The sequence below is a fragment of the Macaca nemestrina genome, chromosome 8 (genome assembly GCF_043159975.1).
Source record: "Macaca nemestrina isolate mMacNem1 chromosome 8, mMacNem.hap1, whole genome shotgun sequence".
Classification (NCBI taxonomy): Eukaryota; Metazoa; Chordata; class Mammalia; order Primates; family Cercopithecidae; genus Macaca; species Macaca nemestrina.
In genome coordinates this window covers 148086054-148102124 of record NC_092132.1, presented here as the reverse complement: position 1 = coordinate 148102124, position 16071 = coordinate 148086054, and the positions used below count along the sequence as shown (strand labels likewise).

The 16071-nt window shown below is 39.3% G+C and overlaps 1 long non-coding RNA gene across 1 annotated transcript in view; it reads right to left on the bottom strand.

The window, feature by feature from the left end:
* Window positions 1-16071, bottom strand: part of LOC105464181 (uncharacterized) — a 176595-nt gene that overhangs the window by 146731 nt on the left and 13793 nt on the right. The window lies entirely within an intron of this gene.

Here is a 16071-nt window from a genome sequence, read left to right as displayed (position 1 = left end):
ACATTTTTTAGAATAAAATGTTAGAAGACATTATACCCATTTTTTCTAACCATTGTACTATTTTTCACAATAACACAGGAAAAAAATCTCAGCTGTTACCAGCCTTGGTCAGATGTCATAAATGGCCCTGGTCATAAGCAGCCCTGGTGAGACGTCCTGGGCCTCTATCACAGGTAAATAATAAAAACATATGTGGAGGCACAACGCAAAAGATAGCCGTTCTCAACTCAGGATGCACAATAGAATCACTTGGGGTGCTTTTAGATTATAGGACACCTCAGCTCCACTCTCGTTCCAATTTGATTGGACTTGGCGGACATTGGTGGGGGGCAGGGGCTGTTATCAGAAGTCTTTACATTCCCTTGTTTATTTCTAATTCCATAAGACAGACTCTACAGGGAGGCTGAGGGTGCGTCTGAGCCACTCCTCCCTTAACTTCCTGACTGGCTTCTTGCAGGTCTACAGTTGCTACCTTCGCTACCGGAGCTATCCTGAGGTTCCTTTGAAAAAGTCCACCTACAGGGATGGCCTCTCTTCTCCCAATGTGTGCTGCAGCTGACTCAGCTGGTTGGGTTTTTTCCTGTTTCTTCCCCTCAGTCCAAATTCTGACTCCAGTTTTAATTCCAAGGTTAAGCATTATAGTGAATTTATTTTTAACTTCCAAAATATTAAGAATGTGGAGAAGGGGAAGTCATAAATTCTTCGGTTTGGTCAGCCATCTGGAATCACAATTCCAATGTTTCTAAGATTTTTTAGGTATTAAAATTACATAAATATATTTGCACCAAAACTTATAACCCAGAATCCTACCAAGATTCTTTCCATAACTTCCAGCAAGTTATTCCCTTCAAAATTATACTGTCTATTCCACTTAGATTTGTATAGATAATAGGAAAGCTGGAGCTAAGTGATATTGTTGGCATTCTACTTTACATAGAGAAACTTTAAGTGTCTGCCCTGTCATCTTTTCCTCACCTCCTGACAAATAACTAAAAGAACAAAAGCAAGCCTACTACATGATGACCTCTTAAAACTTCCCATCCAGTCACTAGGTTTCCTGCCAGGCAACTTCAGAAGCTGCTTTTACCTCCCTTTTTTCATGGGCCTAGGGGAACTAGTGGATCATTATTGAGTTAACATTTTGTTAATTTGTTGAATAACAATATTAAGAAGAACTACAAATAAAATTAATATGATGCATTATTATTACAATCTTGGGAAAAGTAAAGATTGCTTAAATAAAATAAAAATATGCTGACTGTACAGGGAAAATTGGACCATATTAAAATGAAGAAGTTCTATCAAAAGATGCCTTCAAATGAATGAAAAAGTAAAGCCAACATTGGGTGAAGATATTTACAAAACATACATTTGTCAAAAGATATATATTCATGAGCTCCTAGAAATCAATAGAAAAAGCCAACAACCCAATAGAAAATGGGAAAAGTATTTGAATGAATAATTCACAAAATAAGATATAAATTCCCAATAAACATAAAATAAATTGCTTAATTTTATTCGTTATCAGGAAAATGAAAATTAAAACCACAATGTGATATCACTACTTACTCATCTAACTGACTAAAAAGATGAACAAAACCAACTGTTGTTAAGAATGTAGATCAAATAAAAATCTCATACATTGATTGAAAGAAACATAAGGTGTTAGAATCTCTTCGGTAAGCTGTACAGCAGTATCAATGAAAGCTGAATATATATATGTCCTGTGACCCAGCAATTATATTCCTCAGTATATAGAAATATATACATATGTGCTCTAAAACAAGTATATGAGAATATTCATATCAGTACTACATTTAAAACTGGAAATAACCCAATGTTCATCAGTAATAAAATAGACAAATACATTTTAGTATATTTTCAACTTTGTGCTTTACAGAAAAAGTTTGCCAATTCCTGTTACACTGCAATAAATATGGGTAAATAACAACTATGAAAATGTATGAATGATTCTCCCAAAATATTGATGAGTGAGAAAAGTCAGACACTTACTGAGTTATTAGATTTTTTTATAGGGTTCTAATATGGGCAAGGTGAATCCCTGATGTTGGAAGTCAGGAAAGCAGAAATCCTGAGTGGTATCGGCGTGACTAGAGTGTCTGACTTCCTTAGGGACTGGTAGCGCTTCAACTCTTGACTTCAACACAGTTTACAGGGCTGTGTCCACCTTGTAAATCTAACAAAAGTGCACATTAAGAGTTTGTGTAGCTTTTCATATATGTATCACACACCATGAAAAATTATTTCTTTAACTTCACTAAAAGAAAATGTCCTAAGTCACTGTCACAGTGGTTGCAGTGTTAGGAAGAGATAAAGCAATATCTTCATAAGCAAAATTAGTAAAATAATCCTACAAAGTAAAAGCCAGATCATAACCTAAAGAATATTCACTTCCAATCTTTGTTTTCTTTTAACTAAGAAAAATAAAGCCAATAAAATTATTTGATTTTACCAAATGAATGTCCTATTTTGCATAAGAGGATAAATTAAAACTAGTATCCTGGCTTAAAAATCTAGTCCTTTTCTTACCACTTACTTCTATTCTCATTAAGGCATAGAAAAATAAAATAACCTATAAATTTAAGTTATGTGACTCTTTATTTTTAGTTCTCATCTCCATAAAATAATTTTATCATAATTTACCATTTACTTTAAAGCAGCAAATACTTCAAAAATTATTTATTTTGCCTTGGTGTCATTTTTTTCAAATAGAAATGTAGAAAGGAAGATAAAAACAGAATTAAAGACCATGAAAACAACATATTAGAAAATACAACTTAAGGGAATTTATTGTCTCTCCAAGCCATGAGATAGTTTACATCTCCATATTATAATGAATAGAAAAATTCTGCCTTTCATTTTTAAATATATAAGTATAACATACTGCAAATGTGCAGAAAATATTGAAAATAATACAACAGACTCTATCCTAGATTCTTAGAACCCTGGATTCCTTAGTTGTTAACATTTTGATCCATTAGTTGTTGACACTCTGATCCATATGTTTCTGATATTTTCACTGTTTATAGTTTAAAAATTGTAGATGAAACTAATCACCGCCACTCACCTGCCCATCACAGTCCCTAGCTCTCCAGAGGTACCCCAAACCTCAGTTTGGCATCTATGAATGTTTACATTATTAATTTATAGATTCTATATGTACCTATATCATCAGGAAATATTGTTTTACATATTTTAAGTTATGTAAATGAATGCTCTGAATTGTAGCTTTATGTTAGTATTATTTAAAAATGGAAAGTTCTAAATGACTTGCTTCAGGACAGTTTTCACATTCTCCTAGGAAAGAAATCACCTGACTTTTATCCTCAAAGTGCTTTGAGAGGTAGATTATAATTGCAGTGTCCTACTCTGCCTGTCATATTTTATTTCGTAAGCTGCCTACATGTAAGTTCAGTCTTGCACCTATGTTTATAATTAATTAGATCCCAAAATAGAAATGGCAGCAGAGAATAGAACTTTGTTGTTGTTGAAAATATCAGAATTGGTGGGAGGTTGTCCGCTATTTCCTCACAGTCTGCAACCATTTCTTGCTTACACCATCTTAATTAAAAAGTGAATTTTTATTTTCTGACTTCAACAAGAAGGTCATTATTCTTTCATTGGGTAGCTCTGCAGTAAGCAGCTTTCACTTGTAAAGCTTTGACTGATTTAGCTGTATTTTAACTCTGCTCCACTGCTGGACCACTGCTGGATAGTCCCTTCTTCTGTGAATCATTGCTCATGCTTCCCCATTTCACCTCCCATGTCCAATTCAGTCTCATCTTGTGACATCCAACCGGCTCATCCACGACCACCTGTCTGCTCTTCCCCGTCCTCATCTCCACTTCCTCAAGCTGAGCCGCTGTCCGATCCCATCATGCGGCACTGATTTACCCAAATCTGCGACTGTGACCTCTAATCTGTTCTCATTTCAGCTGCACTAAAAAAAGAGCAATATCAAACTTGTAGCCTTCTTAAAGCCCTGCATCACACAGCTCTGCTCACATATCCCACCTCACTGGGACTGGTCTCTTCTCAGTCTCTTCCCTGGAACAAAGATGTGCTCCTCTGGTGGCTTCAGTGTTCCACACGCCTCCACCTGTCCGCACAGCCTTGCATAACCCATGCCCTCAGCCCAAGACTGTCTTCCCCTCCACACACAATCCTTTCCTAAGAAAGTCTCCTCCAGCCTCCCAGGAACTCACCTATGGTACCTTGTTCTTTTCCCTCAAACTCTGATCCATCCGTGAGTGAGGGTGTGCATGTGTGTGTATCACACTCGTGTGTATCAGTTTCTCTTCCTCAATAAATCACATCAGATCAAGAACCATGTCTACTTTTTTTCAAACCTAAACATTTGTCATTGAACCCCCAGCACTTAGCAAACTCTCGTCTTATGGCAGTTGCTTGATGAACACTTGAAGCATTAAAAATGGGCATTTGTATCACCTAGCATGTGAGCAACTAGAGGTCATATCCCTAATATCTGACAGTGTTTGTTTATTTTAAAAGGGAGGTGAAATATTCACATAGACAGGCAGCACCAACCTTAGCAACTGGTCGGTAACTGCCACGGTAGCTGGAAATGGCTGTCCTGCCAGTTCTCTCATTGTGTGGCCTCTCCACTGCAGCAACTCTGGGCTCGTCAGCGCAGGGGTGCTGCCTAAGACCTTAGCTAGTTATCATCCCCAGGGCATTGCGTAGCTTAGTTTCTCAAGTGAGCTAACAGAAGTCCTAAACGCAGGGTCTGTAGGCAGGTGAAAGAGCACAAGGGCATTGTAATCAGGGCAGGAAACCAGTCCAGATGCTTGGGAATGTGAGAATCTTAGGCGGGTAGTAATGGAGAGAGAGGAACACAAACACGACGACGGAGCCTGTAGCCTGCTTTATTCCTGCTTTAGCTAGTTACACTTCCGGTAGAAAAGATAGGAGAGAGAAAATTTAAAAATAAAAGATGTGACTGGTGTAGCCTTTCTTAACTCTTTGCCTCAGTCCATATTTGCATTGTTTCCTTTGAAAATACTGAATTCCATTCTCGTTCTCTGCTTAGAGTATTTGGGTTTTCCATGTGTGATATGCCTTAGACCATTTGTAACCAAAAAGCTGTTCGTAGGGAGGTTTTCCTTATATATTTTTACATTGAAAAAAAGAAATTAGGAAGGCTTTTTGTATTTAAATGATTATAGGCGATGGCTCACGCCTGTAATTCCCGGACTTTGGGAGGCCAAAGCGGGTAGATCACCCAAGGTCAGGGGTTCAAGACCAGCCTGGCCAACATGGTGAAATCCCCATCTCTACTAAAAATACAAAAATTAGTGGGGTTTAGTGGACTGTAATCCTGGCTACTCAGGAGGCTGAGGCAGGAGAATCCCTTGAACACGGGAGGAGAAAGTTGCAGTGAGCTGAGATCGCGCCATTGCGCTCCAGCCTGGGCGATAAGAGGGAAACTCCATCTCAAAAAATAAATTAATTAATTAGTGATTTAAACCTATGGATACCTATGATTGCCTCCATAACCTTATCTATTTAAAGACATGGCATAATAATTTGCTTTTCCCTTGGTGTGAGGTCCACTTATTAGGAAGTAGACTAAGAAGCAGAAACCCACCTTCCTGAATATCTGGTTTTCCCAGGGTTTTACGATGTTCTGTCTACATTGAAAGATGATAACAAAGCACCACCAAACGCAACTTGGACACACTTTGAAATTGAACAAATAGTAGTGTTGTTCTTAGGCATGAAATGGAGTCCATTTTGAAGGTAAAACACTTCTTGCCTGGGGCACAGATATGTAAAAACAGATTGTGCAAAGAATGTGCACAGATCACACAAACGTCTCCCCACCCCCAAGAAAAAAAGCAAGTATATTATCACTGCTTTGGAATTTATTTTTCTAATTCTCTAGGTATATAAAGTTTATACTTTGAATAAAAGTGAGCTGATAATTACCCTTCCAGATACCAAAACTTATTGTAAGATTACATTAACAAAAACAGTGAGGTTTGGAGACAGACAAATAGAAAAATGGAACCAAACAGAGTCAACAATTAAATTAGCTTATGTATGGGAACTTGGAATAAAATCAATAATTTTTTAAAGTTGTACAACATGTGCTATTTTTATGGATAAAACTAAATATAAACTGGGCATCGTGGTTCACACCTGTAATCCCAGCACTTAGGGAGGCCAAGGTGGACTGGTCATTTGAGTTCAGTAGTTCAAGACCAGCCTGGGTAACATGGCGAAACCCCATCTCTACCAAAAATACGAATATTAGCCAAGCATGGTGGCACAGGCCTGTATCCCAGTTACTCGGGAGGCTGAGGTGGGAGGATCGCTTGAGCCCAGGAGGTCAAGCCTTCAGTGAGCTGAGATTGTACCACTGCACTGCAAACTGGGAGACAGAGCAAGACCCTGTCTCAAAAAAAAAAAAAAAAATTAATTAGACCTTGGGCAGGGACAGATTACCTGTTCACTAACCCTCTTTTCTTGTCTTCGTGGGCACACAGCTAAAACCACCTCCCCCAGCCTCCCGTGCTTTTGGATGTGGCTGCGTGTCTGAGATCTGGCTGATGGAAGGTGAGCAGAATTAATGCACCCACTTCCGCGCCTGACCCACTAAGGACTCACTGCACAATCACCAAGCCTCCTGCACTCTTTCGGCAACCTTGAAGCCATGTGCAGAGATGGTGGAGCTACATTGTGGAAGGAGCTGGGGTCCCTGAGTCAAGTCTTAGAGGAAAGGCAACTGCCAATCAAAAATGCCCATTTTGGACCTACTTGATAGAGATAAATTTTTTTCAGATTAAATGACCTATACTTGTGAGTTTATTTGTTGAAGGAGCTAGCATCAACTTTTCTAGTACGGATTTATTTAATACCATATGTAACATAACTCCTATGTCACTAAAGATCGTAGAAGTGAAAACCTCTGAACACCTCTATAATGAAATATAGGAAACTATATTTATGACTTCAAGGTAAGAATGGAATGCTTGAACAAGACACAAAAGCAAAACAGCAAATCATAAAGGAAAATGTTAGCAACCTTACAATTAAAAAGAAATCTATATTATAAAAGCCATTATAAGCATCATAATCAGATTATACCAATGGGAACAGATAGGGAGAAGTTATCTACAATGCATATAGCTCACAAAAGATTAGTATGGAGAAAATAAAAATTCCTGTAAATATTTTAAACAAAGAATGCAATAGAAGAAATGAGCAAAAGATGCAAATGAGCAATTTACAAAAGATAAAATCTGAAGAGCCAACATAAATATGAAAGCATGGTCAAATTTACTAGCAATTCCAGAAATGCAAATTAAATGACAATGAAAATTGGATAAATGTTTCAAAGCTTAACAATATTAAATGTTGGCAAGGATAAGGGATTATAGTAACACATATATACTGCCAGCAGGGCTGTGAATTGGTGCAGCCACTTTGAAAGCAGTAGGGAATATTCAGTGTGGTTTTGCATGTAAACCCATTATAACCCAGCATTCTACTCCTAGGCATGTAGCCTGACAAAGTTATCACACATATATATGCAAGAAAATTTTCTATAGATACATTTATAGCTGCAGAAACTGGGAAATAACTTTGAAGAGTCTATCGATAAAGGAAAGGTAAGTAAATTCTGGCATGGTAATAAAATTGTATGCTATAGAATAGTAAAAACTAATAAATTGGATGCATATGTTTTAACAACAGAATGTAAATACAATAAGAATAAGGATGTACACATTTTCCAAATAAAGAATGCTCCATTTGGTACTTTATCACATTTGTAGAGAGGGCAAACAGAAAAGGAAAGACAAGGATGCAATGTGGGTCTGTAACTGTGGCTGTCTCTGTAATAGCTTGCATCTTTCAAAAAAGGCAGTTAAAGCAAATATACCAAAAAAAATACATTTGTTACATCTAAATTAGATTCTGTTGTGTTATTTTCTACGTATTTAAAAGTCTTTAAATGAAAAAAAATAGTTAAAATGGAACAAGTCAATACGATAACTAAGCTGTAAGAATGATGTATCCTATACTCTTTGAATTAATATCTTCTCACGAGGACACAAAATTTTTTACACACAATCCCCACCAAAAAAAAAATGAAATAGAAAGAAGCAGGGAGGAAAGGACACAGGACTTAAAGGAAGAGAGAGAAAGAGAAAAGAAGGGAGAAAGAAAGGGAAGAAAGGAAGGGAATATTTTGTTTTAGAAAGATGTATTGTTTATACAAATGAAAAGATGACAATCGAGTGAGAAGAACCACTTGCTCAGAAACTGCATTCTTCATTTGTTAACACACTAAAAAATGAACTTTACTATTAAAGGTTATGAAATGCAGTTGTCTTGGGCTGTCTCAATACTTGATAAATTCAACAAACACTTAAGTAGGTATTAATCTCCTATCATTCTATTTTATCTTCATAGCAAGCCTCTGGGCAGTAAAATTGAAATTCAAAGGAATAAGTTGCTCCTGATCAAAGAGCTAATAGGGGAAGGGTCTGAATGTGAACCCAGGTGTTCTGAATTCTAATACACTCCTTATCCCACTATACTACAGCTATGTAGAGAAGAAGTACAGTACGAAGACTTATTTCCACACCTCTAAGTACTGACATCATTAAAATCATTTTTTGAGGGTCAAGACTTATGTTTCTAACCTCAGATTTTCCCAAAAAATTAAAAACACCAGCATCCCCCCTCCAGTAACCTTTATAGTTTCAACTAGCCTAAGGAGACTGTTCAGCATTCTGTTAATTTTTTCCACTCAATAGTTCCTGGTTTAGAACAGGGAAATACAGAGTAAGTTGTTGCACACCATCCGAGACTGAGACGGAATTAAATGAACCCCCCAAAGTGACTAGAACAACCAGAAAAATGAAAGGTACCACTTTGGGACAGGTGCTTTCTTTCAATTAGCTTAAAACTTGGCTAATTTTGGGTGAAAAGTGAATGATGGTTGTGATTAAAATCATCAGATGGGCATCTGATGGTATGCCATAAACACGATCTACAACTAACGCAAAGAGGTTTAATGGCCTGGACCGCAAGCAGCATTATCATTCAGGGCTATTGCAGAGCCTCAAGCAGCCTCTGAGCTTGACTAGCAAGCGTTGTAACACTCTCCATCAATTGCATGCATTCCAGCAATAGAATAAAGCTCACGCTTCACAAAGCTTCAGAACTCAGTTTGTACAACTGTCAAATGGATGATCTCCAGGGCTCTTTTTAGAAAATCTACGGTGTCTTTGCCAACAAGTAATCCCCATCCCATACAAGATGGATATACGCAACATACCAGTCACCCAGTCTGTGTTCAAGGGAACTAACAGAATGGCAGCCTCAAAGCCACCAACCCTGTTGAGTGAAATCACTTTCATTTTGTGGGTGATTCATTTCTAGAATGATTTTTCCAAATGAAATGCACATTGATAGTATTATTCATATCCACCCATGCAATGCACTAATTTTCTTACTATTGCACTAAACTTAGAATGCATAGCCCTCACAATCCCCTGCAATCTTTTCTTTCACTAATTTGATGGGGAAAAATTCAGTACATTAGATGTTTCCAAATATACCCCTATAATCAACAGTGGCCCTTTATAATTTTTTTTAATTTTTAATTTTTGTGGGTACATAGTAAGTGTACCTACTTTTGGGGTAGATGAGATGTTCTGAGACAGGCATGCAATGTGAAATAAGCAAATCATGAAGAATGGGGTTTCTATCCCCTCAAGCATTTATTCATTGAGTTGCAAACAATCCAATTACACTCTTGAATCAACAGTGGTCCTTGACCGGCACCTTGCTGCCACCCAAAAAATGCATGAAAAATGGCCTCTCCGTGAGCTAGTTATCCTCTTTTGCCATCCGGTTCTATTTTTATCAGTTTATTACACTCCTTCTGACATTGGCCAGGATCCAGGCCCTTAGAAACTGCCTGGCAAAAAGCACTCCAGAGCGGGCGTGCCACTACATAAAGTGCATCTGTCACCCCAATTTATGTAAATCCCTGGCAAGAACCATTTTTAAAATTAAAAAAAAAAAACTAGTAAGAACTTTGTAATATAGAAGAAAGAAAATTCAAATTCAGATGAAGAAAGTGGGAGGAAGGTGTGGGGAGTGAGGCCATCCATTTAAAACTTAGAAAAGACACCAGTCCCAACCCCAGAAGGAAGACTGGTCCAGGTGGGAGACCTAAGTCCATTGGGAGGTCAATCATAACTGTGAAATTCTCACTAACCTGGCACCCTCCAAGTGAAAAGGAGCAATTCTGGCATTTCCTAAATGCCTTGCCTTTGTGTGTGTTTCTGTGTACATCAGGGGAAAGGAATTTTAGGAAAAACTGAGGACACTATAATTGAGTAACTATAACATGATTTATCCCATAGGAAACCTGATACTGACCTCAGACAAAACTCTACCTCATTTTTCTTCCTTTAGTATAAAAAGTGCTTTTTCCAGTGTATAACAGGAATAGTCCATCACCCCCAGGCTTTAGATGCTTAAGAAATGGATGCCCAGGAGAAGCACAGGATCTCAAACATAGTTGAGAGCAAATGAAGCTACAGGGGACTTCAGGACAAGGACAAGGGAATGGTTGCTTCATATTAAAAGAAAAGAGTTGATCTGTTAAGGAAAAAAAAGAAAATGGTCATGTGTGGTGGCTTACACCTGTAAGCCCAGCACTTTGGGAAGCCAATGTGGATGGATCGCTTGAGGTCAGGAGTTTGAGACAGGCCTGGCCAACATGGTGAAACTCTGTCTGTACTAAAAATACAAAAGTAAAATAGTCAGGCATGGCTGGCACCTCTAATTCCAGCTACTCAAGAGGCTGAGGCAGGAGAATCGCTCAAACTGGGAGGCAGAGGCTGCAGTGAGCCGAGATTGCACCACTGTACTGCAGCCTGGGTGACAGAGCGAGAGTCTGCCTCAAAAAAAAAAAAAAAAAAAAAAAAAAAATATATATATATATATATATATATATATATATATATATATATGGAACAGTATTAGGACTTGATGAACTTTCAGTTTTGAGATTCCCTTGAATAACTAACACACATAATTATTTGTTTGGCAGAAAGCATTAATCCCATTATGGTGTTTTGGCCAAGATGAGAATAATATGCATATTCTCTAGAATTGTCTGGGGAGAATAATTCCTTCTTCAACCATTATTTCTCCATACCTTTACAGTACTGGTGTCTTATCTAACATTCTAGTAAAATACGACCCTTTTCTACCTTAAAAAACTTGAATTTTTCCAAGCCATAAGTCTTACTGCATTTTTAAATTTGCATTCCAAGAAAGCCTATTTCCTCTATCTTCACCTTATTTGAATGAAAGAGTGCCAGGTTTGTCTAGAAACTCTAACGATTTTAATACATGTATAATTATATTTAACATGCTATATTTACAGGGCACATGACAATTAATTCCACATATAATCTTTCCATTCTATCTTGATTTGCACAGAGCCCATGGAAACAAGGAGAACGTGTGTTACTGCTCTGGGTTTTAAAAAGGGGTCAGCGCCCAGCATGGCTGAGTAGGCACATCCACATGCCATGTTCTGATGCCGAGTCCAATCTTCTTTCTTTTCAAAATGGCCATTTGTGAACTGACGCACATGTGTTTCTATTTCTCAAACCAATTTCAGACCTATTTGGAACCCACCTTCACAGCTTATGGATTATTTTTAAGATTCTAAAACAAAAATAGAAATTTATCATCTTTGACATTAAAAAGGCCCAAAGAGGACTCCAAGCTTCTACTCGTAGGAGACACCAGGATGCACTTTTTATTCTGTTACTTGATGTGGTTTGGATGGTTTGTCCTCTCCAGAACTCGTGCTGAAATGTGACCTCCAGCAGTGGAGGTGGGCCTAGTGGGAGGTGTTTGAGCCATGGGGGCAGATGCTTCATGAATGGTTTGGTGCTGTCTTTGCTGCAGTAATGAGTGAGTTCCCACTCTATGAGTTCACGTGAGATCTGGTTGTTTAAAAGAGCCTGGCCCCTCCTCCCTCGCTGTCTTGCTCCCTCTCTCTCTCTTGCTCCTGCTCTCACCATGTGACACGCTGGCTCACCTTCAGCTTCCTCCATGAATGGAAGCTTCCTGAGGTTCTCACCAGAAGCAGATGTCAGCACCATGATTCCTGTACAGCCTGCAGAACCATGAGCCAATAAACCTCTTTTCTCTACAAATTATCCAGTCTCTGGTATTCCTTTATAGCAACACAAATGAACTAAGACATTGCTGAAGAAACAAGATGTGTTTATGCTTCTTCAAGCACCTGTGATGCAGAGCCTCATCCAGGAAGGGCAGGAAACAGCCCCAGGAGAAAGATATCCAGCAGTCAGACATCCCAGAGGGGGCTGCAAAGGCCCTGAAGGCCTGACCCATGGGGCATGTCCTAATAAATCTGGGACTGAAAATATGTTAGTCACTTCCTAAGCACAGACGCGCTTTTGTTTCTGATAGATAAGACTGCAGTCTTTATTACTTTAATATTGCATCTATTGTCTCAAAACACAAAGCCCTCAATATCTGAGGGTTTACAATAATTCTCAATGGCATTTAACCTGGGCACCAACATAGTAAGTAGCTTCTAGGAGGATACCTTCTGCCTCTGCCTTCCCTCTCTCCTGTCTTTCTTTCTCTCCCTCTCTCTCTGCCTGTCCCTCTCTCTTCCTCATCCTCCTCTGTCTCCCTCATCCTCCTGTCTCTCTCTCATTCTGCCCCCGCCCCCACCCTACCAGTTTGTCCCAAGGGCTGGTGCTCCTTGGTACCTGCTGGTTTGGGTTTTTTGGTGGTGGTGTTGCTGCACCCCCTGTCCACAGTCTTTTACTCTTTTAGGTCTTTTTCTCCACTCCACATCCTTGATCCTACTGTCCTTTGTAAGATGCAGACAAGCTTCCTTTCCAAGTATTGGCAACTCCTCCTGTAGGAGTGTGTTTTCTTCACTCACGCCAAGACCTCTCTGAAGAACCTGAGAAGTCTGCAGAGCGGCCGGGAAGGGGTCTTCAAATGTACTTGCTGCAAATGGTCAACCTGTTCCCTGATTTTTTTTCCCTATCTCTTACCAGCAATTGTGGGAGTGGAGGGCTTATATACCAACCCATTTTTAACCCATGAATCTCAGGACCTGTGTTAGTCTGTTCTCACACTGCTAGAAAGACACAGCCGAGACTAGGTAATTTATAAAGGAAAGAGGTGTTGTTGACTCACAGTTCTGCATGACTGGGAGGCCTCAGGAAACTTACGATAAGGGAGGAAGGTGAGAGAGAAGCAAAGTCATGTCATACATGGCAGCAGGTGAGAGTGAGCGAGCAAAGGGAGAAGAGCCCCTAATAAAACTATCAAATCTCGTGAGAACTTACTCACTATCGCAAGAACAGCAAGGGGGAAACCAGCCCCATGAGTCAATCACCTCCCACCAGGTCTTGCCCTCAATGCATGGGGTGATGGGAATTACAATTCAAGATGAGATTTGGATGGACACAGAGAGCGAAACCATATCAGGACCCAACTATCATTCCAAATCCCTCATCACTCTAAGCCCTGAGGCTCTCTTGCAGATAAGATACCAGGTAGCCCATCCTGATGTCCCAGGAGTCCTGTGGGAGACAAGAATATTAAGACTCAGCGACAACCTCACAACCCTGGAAAGCTACCAGGGACTGTGGATTCTCTGTGCTCACCATGGCAGCAGGGTCTTTACAGCCACTGCTGTGCAAGAGGGCACATTGGAGCTGATTTGGGTTTGTAAATAATGACCAAGTTTGCAGCAAGAAGGCTTTGAGGATGGAATCAATCTAGACAGGTGGATCTTGCAGGAGGCGGAAAGGAGATGAAGCTGACAGGGCAATCAAAGCATAAAGGGGAGAAGGAATGTGGCACAGAGAAGCAGAAGTGCTTGCAACAGGGGCTCCAAGTGAATCACAATAATACTGATGAGTGGGAAAAAATAAGTTAGAGAGACACAGCGGGACTGGAATGCTGAGCCTGAAAATGTGAAGAAACAGCTATTTATTGGATGAGGTAAGAAAAAATAGACAGTAATAATTAATTTCAGAGCAGGAAGGTGACATGATGCTAGTGTTGTAAAAATAGTAGCCCTATAGAATCATTTAGAATGCATCCCAGTGGGAAGTCTTTTCAAAAGACCACTAAAATAATCCAAACTTGAAAGGGAGCTCGGCTTTAATGGCATGGAAAGAAGAAAATAAATCCAAGAGAATTTTTTTTTTTTTTTTTTTGAGACAGAGTCTCACTCTGTCGCCCAGGCTGGAGTGAGTGGCGCGATCTCAGCTCACTGCAAGCTCCGCCCCCCGGGTTCCCGCCATTCTCCTGCCTCAGCCTCCCGAGCAGCTGGGACTACAGGCGCCCGTCACCACGCCCAGCTAAATTTTTTGGATTTTTAGTTGAGACAGGGTTTCACAGTGTTAGCCAGGATGGTCTCGATCTCCTGACCTCGTGATCTGCCCGCCTTGGCCTCCCAAAGTGCTGGGATTACAGGCGTGAGCCACGGCGCCCATCTGAGAAATTTTTTAAAGAAGAACTTTTTCGATTAATTTGTAATGAACTAAGTATGGGGTAAGAGAGATTATCACCTCCTAAGTTTAAGAAACAACCCACAGAACAATTCTGGATTCATTAATTCATTATACTATTAATGGGAGAAAGTACTATATTCTTGTTTCTCTTGGTTGACCAGGCACAAGAACAAAAACATTCTTATAGTTTTTAATGTTGCCTAAAGATTTAACATTTCTGGCATTTTCAATATTGCATCAGAAATTCTCTATGTCATATGTTATGTAGAAAAACCAGTTTATTATTTCTCCAATTTATCTACAGACAATGAGCCTATTGCATTTATATTTTCACTTATGCTTTACTTTCAGGAGGTTGCACCTGAACATTGAAGACTATTCAATCAACACAGGCTGGTGGGTGGTAAATGCAATGTCATTTCATGATACGCTTGAGAATAGTATTTTCTCCCTCAAAAATTGAATAAATGGCATACAAGGACATCCAGCTCTGATTTTAAATTCAAATGATAAACCTGCTGAAATGTGTATATTAAAAAATACATTGTATTCTTCAACTATAGCTTATATGATTTCTCTTTCTTCATTTCACACCATTCTTCCAATTCACATAATCACAATATCTTTCGTATGACAATTCAGTAGAATCTTTCAACTCCGAAGTCAATGAAAGTGGTCACATAAAATATATCTGACTGTCAAAATTGCTCTAAAATTGTCTATGGTTACATTTGCCCCGGGCGAAGCAATCAATTGAGAACCTGAGCATCAGGATATATTGCTGCTAAAACGTTTATGGTAATATCTGGATTTGTGCAATTAATTATTACAGAACCTTCACTTTGTAACTCTGAGATTCAAAGGAATATGCTACTACTTGAGCCTGATTCCATCCCCAGTCTTGTCCTGGAAAACACAGATGGAAACGACAGTAGTGCTGAATCAAAGCTTATGTAGAAGGCACTGAGCTCAGCCCTTTCTATGAATTGTCTGATTTAATACTCTAACAACACCATGGTGGGTACTATTTCAGTCTCTCTTTTACAGAAAATAAACTGAATCATAGAGTTTCAGCAACTTCTCCAGGAATACTCACTAGCAAGCTATACATGGTTCACTGATATAAGTCTTGTGAGTGAGTTGTACACAGTACACTATCCATGCTCCGAGAAAGACGAAGACAACAGCAATACACAGGAAGACATCCTAAGGTGATGACACATGAGATGGGTGCTAGCAGAATTTGGATTTCTAGGGAAACACAACAGGAGTCCAAGATCTTGTGTATAAGACCCTTATAAAGAAGAAATACACACAGGTTTAGTTGCTAAGCCCAGGACACTTAGACAACATTCTCATGACTCAAGTACTGAAGTCTCAATACCGTGAACAATCGCGCTCTCTCTCTCTCTCTCTCTCTCTCTCTCTCTCTCTCTCTCTCTCCCTCCCCCTCCCCGCCTTTCCTTCACCCTACATC